Source organism: Schistocerca piceifrons, chromosome 3, assembly GCF_021461385.2.
Source record: "Schistocerca piceifrons isolate TAMUIC-IGC-003096 chromosome 3, iqSchPice1.1, whole genome shotgun sequence".
In the NCBI taxonomy this organism is placed as follows: domain Eukaryota; kingdom Metazoa; phylum Arthropoda; class Insecta; order Orthoptera; family Acrididae; genus Schistocerca; species Schistocerca piceifrons.
The window spans coordinates 206365872-206373477 of record NC_060140.1 but is presented as its reverse complement, the minus strand read 5'-3'; positions in this window follow the sequence as shown (position 1 = coordinate 206373477).

The following is a 7606-nucleotide window of genomic DNA, read 5'->3' as shown; positions in this document are numbered from 1 at the left end:
GCTATTGATTGTACCTGTCGTCCCTCATACAAAACATGAAAGTGTAAAAAAAAACAAAAGGAATAAGAAACAATCTATACAGCTCATAATTACAATATCAAATAGTAGACTACTCTAACATCCTATCACAGTGAAAATATTAGAAACTGTTGATTCTAAAACTACAATATACAGTGAACCTTTGTGCTTGTGACAGATTGAAATTAATACCCCTTGAAAGTGTTCTAACAAAAAAAAAATAAGAAATAATCTACACAGCTCACAATTACCTACCACATGTTATTAAATAGTAAACTACTTTAACATCCTAACACCATAAACATTTTAGAAACTGATGACTCTAAATCTACAACATACAATGCACCTTTGTGCTTGTGACAGACTGAAATTAGTATCTCTTTATATATTTTACATTTTATTATATATAACAACATTTCTAGGACACGTATGTACCATCCACATGTCAGATGTTAGATCCTGACCTGCCATCGAGGTTCATCCAAATCAAACAATAAAGCACAATAATGTTTTAGTTATCGATCGGTAGCATCCCCTTTACAGGAGTGTGCACATTGATCACACTACTCTACGACTCTCACTCACCAGACATCACATTTTCCTTCTCATTCAATCCATTAATACACTAACAGAATAGGTCTAGAAGTCAGCTATCCTTAACACCACCACACTCACGACAACATACCATACCTTTGCTTCCTTATACTCAACCACATAACACATGAAGCTGTTTCGGAGATAGCTTTCCAGTCTCCAAATTCGTCCTTTCACTCTGGCACCTCTCTCCATCGGCTTACCTCTGCATTCACTTTACCGATTATTCATCCTGCTAAATATCAACTTAGAACTGCGACATTTCATCTAAGAACAAAAAATACACAAATTATTCATCCTGCAAAATAACTGTACACATTCTTGGTACCGTTTTGATTAGTTATACTGGTACCAGGCTTCAACAACAACAACAACAACAAAAATTATTTTTTTATATAGCAAATGTTATCGTAAGACTTACATTTATATTACATCTTACGTCAGTATTCCACAACGTTCACCATTTGGATCTCATACTCCCTTTATGTCCCTTCACGTTGTGCAGTTGTCCTCATCTCTTCATTCGTATTTCGGCTCTCCGTCCGTCCATTACTCCATCATTTCCTGGTCTTCCTTCGCCATTCGCATCAATCTCGATTGCAGCATACACAGGCCTCTCTGTAACATACATCTAAGACATCTCCACATTATTAATTCTACTCACCTTTATTTACCACTGTTTCATTACGTCGAATCTCTCTTTCTTAATCACACTGCTTCACGTCGCTTCTCTCCTTTAATATCACCTTTATCAACTACTATTTATCACGTCGCTTCTCTCACTATCTACCATCTTTATCCACTCATTAATCACCACGTCGTTTCTGCTTGATCCTTATTCATATGACAAAAAATACGTACATACACCACTCTGTCGACTCCTGTTCATGACTCATTCGACCAGTCTATTCCGTCATACTTCCCGACATCCCGCCTGAAAATTCTTATGTTCGATTTGCCCCTGCACAACGTTACACACCACAAATAAATACACTGACTATCTACCATAACTTGCCTACTTTCGATCTATCCTTCACTTTTCCATAATTTGATGTTAGAAATGTGATGAAGCCCACGAGATTGTTTTCCCTTGATCGTCTCAATCAGTACAGCATTTTCATGGACAATCCGCCTCCTCTGAATGGTCCACTATACACAGTAAAGAATTTGCTAGTTAGGAATCTAAACTTACATAAAAATTAAATGTGTGCAGAGAATATACAAGCTGGGAGAGATGGGACAGCCCAAGTGTTAGAAACTTTGGTGCTAGTGGCCTCTTTCACTAACACCAGATTCCGAACAACCATACACAGCACCTCATAACTGTCACCACGACTATGACATACTATAGATCAGATGGCATCTAATTTAAAAACTTCGATCACATTACTGATGTTACCTGTAACAGCAGTATAAACGTACCCTATTCCATACAGATCACAATGTTTACTTTTTACATTACATGTTAAGTACCTGCAATAGTCAAATCACACTAATTAAACTGGACTCATTGGCATTATTACATAACATTTTTTTAGCAACTGGTTTGTTTTGAGGAAACAGTCCTTTTACTTTAGTGTTCGAAATAAAAATTTGCAAATTTTGCTCTGAGAGACCAGCCTAACAGATGCCATTACTGGTGTTTTATTCTCTGATCAGACGTATTATTTATTCCGATAAATTCTATAACCTAAACACACAAATTCTATAACCTACAACAATAACACATGAGAAATACCGCCCAGTGGGCATGGCTTAACATTGGTGATTCTCTACCTTATGGTCTCGTAATTATTTAGCGCTACAGTGCACTTTCTGGAAAGGATGGTGGATCTTTTATTATTTCTCACACTTCGACTCTCACAATCATCATCACGAAACTTTCCTCCAGACCGAGCAGTACAAAAGGAACACGCATAACCCACTAATCTTTTGAAACTACCTCGCTACTCTCCCACCCAAACCACACATACCCAAATTACATGACATACACCGCACTACAATATGAAATACTACACAGGGAATAGTCACAACATTATCACTTTCAGCTTTCCCACTTCAATTAATATTTATCCCAGATTCACATGACACTGCCCCACTTCATAATTCTACTTTCCTACTATGAACTCTGGAGATATATGCACGTCTTCCTGTGCAATGCAAGCCAAGTGGCGTTGCTGGATAGACGGCCGACTCACCTTGTTTCTCTCTCAGAGTTTGGATCTAGCGTCACACGAAATCGTATCACGCAAAGAAATATCAAGACCGTATTCGTCACACACGCGAGTCCTCAACTGATACCATGGACGAGTACTTCTCTTTATCTTTTGTCTCATACACAGTTTGAGACTCACACAGTACTCACCACATGGAAGTACTTGTCTCTAATTTCAAGTCCTGCACACGCCATTTCTTAAATATTTCAACTTATGGTACACACGCTATTTCTTAAATATTTCAACTTATTGTACACACGCTAGTAATTCAGCTTAACTTAAGCACACGGAAGTATTTCAACTTATTGCTACACGTGGTTTCATTGTGACCATTGGCCACTTCCGAAGATTACTACAATCCCATTAATATTACCTGCCTGACATTTAATTCTCCCCACAAAAGTTCCTGAAATAGAGAAATTATTATTTCAAACTACTCTTAAATATTCCACATGCATACCATGTCTCCACTCTTTTGTCATTACGGAGCACAACTAAAACAGGTCTTAACAGCACAAGATCCAGCGGCAGAGTGCTGAAACATGGCCGTTCTTCAGGTCCTCTCACACCTCTGTCGAAGTGGGGGAGCGCCTTGCTACCGTATTGGTCAGCCACATTTCAGGTGCTCAAAGCTCAGGTAGATTTCATCTCTTTGGTCCCACCAAAGGTGGCCAAAGGATCGACTCAAAGATGATCATATATTCACATTCACTATCTGCGGTTAGCAGACGACCATACAGATCATATATTCACATTCACTATCTGCGGTTAGCAGACGACCATAGATTCATTCATTTCACAGATCTCACCAAACTGGACGTAGGGATTTATTTTGTGGGAGTGCACATGTGATCAATTAAATAAATAAATTGTCGTTCTTTCCCACACTGGTATCCGGCTTCACTGTATTAATTGAAATTGAGTTATTATTAGAAAAAATATGTTGTTCTGACAAAAATAGTGAAGTATGTTGTACCTATTTTCACTGTCGGGCGGTACTGTACCCTTTCAATATCTTTCAAAAAGTTTTATTTGAATGTGGCTTCACACCAAAGAAAAACCATTATAGGTAACAACGTATCTGACCTGGCTGGGCATCAAATTGAATTGTGCCTAGATGATACATATGTATGTGCCATTACATGCTGCTTCAATTCTACAACTATTTATCGTAGTAGGTGGCAGTGATGACGTGGCAGTCTCCTGGCATCCCGTCACCAGATGTTTTCAGTGGGTGAGAGATCTGGAGAACGTGCTGGCCATGGCAATAGTCGAACATCCTCTGTATCGACGTTTGTCTAGACGGCACAACATGTGGTCTTGCGTTATATTGTCGAAAGCCAACATCACAAAGACCCCGAAAATAAAACACAGCCACCGACTGCAACATCTCGAAAATGGAAAAATTGCTGAACGTGTATAACAATGACAAATGCAACCTGGCAATGTTCGTTCAGCTCAGGGCCTCCACGTATGGATACGTCCATTGTTGAATCGTACGCAGAGTTAGAAATCGTCTGAAAAAACAACAAAATACCACTGATTGTCCGTGTCGATGTGCTGCTGTAAAAAAGCCCATTTTCTGACTCACCGTACGTGACATGACTGTACCATCGTACATAGACAAATGAACAATATATCTTTCCTCCTGGGTGCTAGTCTTGTCAGGCCATTGGGATCCTACATGGTGCAGAGCATAGCCGTCCTCATCACACAATGAAGACTTTCTCGACAGGATGCGTGGTTCCAGACTGTAGCGTCTAGAACCGCTCGGCCACCCCGGCCGGCGATGTTTCTTCCAAAGCTGTGTTGGACATGTACGGAGACGCTCCTGGCGACACTGAGTTTTGCCGACTGACGAGTCGGACGTTGGAAAGCGACAGAGATACTGTGTAAAGTAGCCATGGTCGAAATTATACGTGAGCAGCAGAGCTAATCTTTGCCATCGATTGTCGTCTGTCAAGGGTAAAATTTATCTATCGATTCCGCGGAGCCACTGTCCACACGTCATTGAGTTTCATGGCTTCCTCTTTTCAGAGTGATTTTTCCACCATGTAAAATCCCTTAGAATTGATCGATGAGAGAATACAGAACAAATGGTTTCCACGCTAGAGAGAATTCATTCAATCATACATTTTTACAGAGACTGCGGTCTAATACGTACTGTACCAAGCAGCCACAGTTATAGTATGTGTTGAAAATGGTTTCCATGAGCATCAAGGCATGTCTGTAAGCGCTGTAGCATGTTCTGTCTCAGACGTTCACATCGGCCAGGCTGTATCTGAACAGTGTCAGAGGCAGCATGGACACGCTGCTCCAGTGTTTCCATATCTGAAAATGGCTCTGCATGCACGATAATTTAGAGACGGCCCCATAGCCAGAAATCCGGTGAACGAGCAGACCATGCAACTGGACTCCCTCGGCCGATCCATCGACCAGAGATGACACGACTGAGATTCATCTGAAAGTTAATGGCAAAGTGGGCTGGAGCACCATCATGCAGCATCAATGGCACTTCTTCCAGCAAGGGAGGCAAAGTCACCCGCACGAAAAGCCGATAGTTCCGGCCTGTTAGGCGAAGTGGAAGTAAGACGCTCAAGGTCAATATTTTGAACCCTGGTTATGACAGTCATAATAATAAAGACTCAACCCGTACCTGAGTGTTCTCTTACGTTTGACATAGTAGGACAGAAGTGTGTGGGACCTCTTCTCATGATGGTGGACAGTGGTTGTCTTGCTACTACTACTATTTCATCAAGTCCCACATTTATTATATCATCTCAGAGTTCTTTGAAGGCTCTTGTCAGTGCCAAAGGTATATAGCTCCGCTTGAAAAAAATGTTGGTGTCTTAATTAGTCAACTACGGAAGTTAAAATTTACTCATGCATGTCAGAAAATTCGTCACATTTTAGGCTAAAACTTAGTGAAAACCACGCTTTGGTATTTTTACTCGTTCTGGGTACACTTGTGTTGGCATGTCTTACAAACGGACCATCAAACCTATTATTCAAGGTTTTTGCCTTAGGTATGTTCTTACACCGGTTCCCGTGAGATCACCGAAGTTAAGCGCTGTCGGGGGTGGTTAGCAATTGGATGGGTGACCATCCAGGCCGCCATGCGCTGTTGCCATTTTTCGGGGTGCACTCAGCCTCGCGATGCCAATTGAGGAGCTACTCGACCGAATAGTAGCGGCTTCGGTCAAGAATACCATCATAACGACCGGGAGAGCAGTGTGCTGACCCCACGCCCCTTCTATTACTCCACTGAGGATGACACGGCGGTCGGATGGCCCGGTAGCCCACTCGTGGCCTGAAGACGGAGTGCTTGGGTATGTTCTAGAGGCGCTTGGTGAATACCTGGCTTTCAATGCGACGGCCTCCACTTCCTGAGAAAAGCGATGCTGAAGTTTTATGCGCGTCTCCTATGCCTGCACTGTTAGTCATGTGTTGTACAAACGAGCGTAGAGCAGCGCCTGTGGTTGACGGCAACCACGCAGGCTGTGGGGGTTCACTTTCCGCTCGTGTACTTTGTTTTCGATCATTTGTATGTCTCACAATCGAAGGTTTCCACTTACCCAAATAGGTTCCTCCTCATTTAATATTCTCTTACCATCAATAGAGATTTGCTTTGTGTTTGGGCCGAAAGATGCCATGCGACAGCAAACTCTTCAAACTCCGTCAATTTTTCTGTTTTACATCGTTCCTTAGAGGCTTCAAAATTCATTGAGGCATTTGCTGTCTACGCAACTAAGTGAAAGGTAGTTTCTTTATTGCCATACACGTTTCGCTTCTTTTATTTACGAAGCATCTTCAGTGGCCTGTAATACATGTTTCTTTTTATACATATAATAGATGTTTTATGTGGTAGTTAGATTTTGCCATGTTTTTCTCGTCTTTTTACAGATTAGGATCAACTTTTGTAGCACAAATTTCCAGTGCTGTTAGCTTATGTGTATGGTCCTGGAAATGTGTTTTTTAGCCTCCATACTCCAGCTGGCAGATTTCCGGCGCTCTTTCACCCACATTTGTTACCACACATGACTTACACCACTTGCACTTTACATTTGTGAACAACGTGTATGTGTTTACGGCGTGTACTGCTGCCAATATTCACTGAGTATCTTTCATCTTTTGTTTGTGTTGTGTATGTGGTTTGATATTTTTCATTTCTTTTGTGCGTGTGTGTGTGTGTGTGTGTGTGTGTGTGTGTGTGTGTGTGTGTGTGTGTTTGTGTGTGTCTGTGTGTATTTTGTTGTGTGTAAATGTGTCATTCTTTGTGACAGCATGTCGTGTTAGCCACTAAAACAATAATAAACAGAGATCTGAAACATAACCACAATAGCCGGCCGTGGTGGCCAAGCGGTTAAAGGCGCTACAGTCTGGAACCGCGCGGCCGCTACGGTCGCAGGTTCGAATCCTGCCTCGGGCATGGATGTGTGTGATGTCCTTAGGTTAGTTAGGTTTAAGTAGTTCTAAGTTCTAGGGGACCGATGACCTTAGCAGTTAAGTCCCATAGTGTTCAGAGCCATTTGAACCATAACCACAATAAATAATTAATGAAACTTTCTCTCTCTCTCTCTCTCTCTCTCTCTCTCTCACACACACACACACACATATGCATACACACAAATGTCCATTAAAAAGAGAGAGAAAGACAAACATGTTCTCACAAAGAATAAGACATTTGCACACAATAAAACACACACAAACACAACAGAAATGAAAAATATCAGATCACACGCACAACACAAACAAAAGACGAAAGATAAAAACACAGC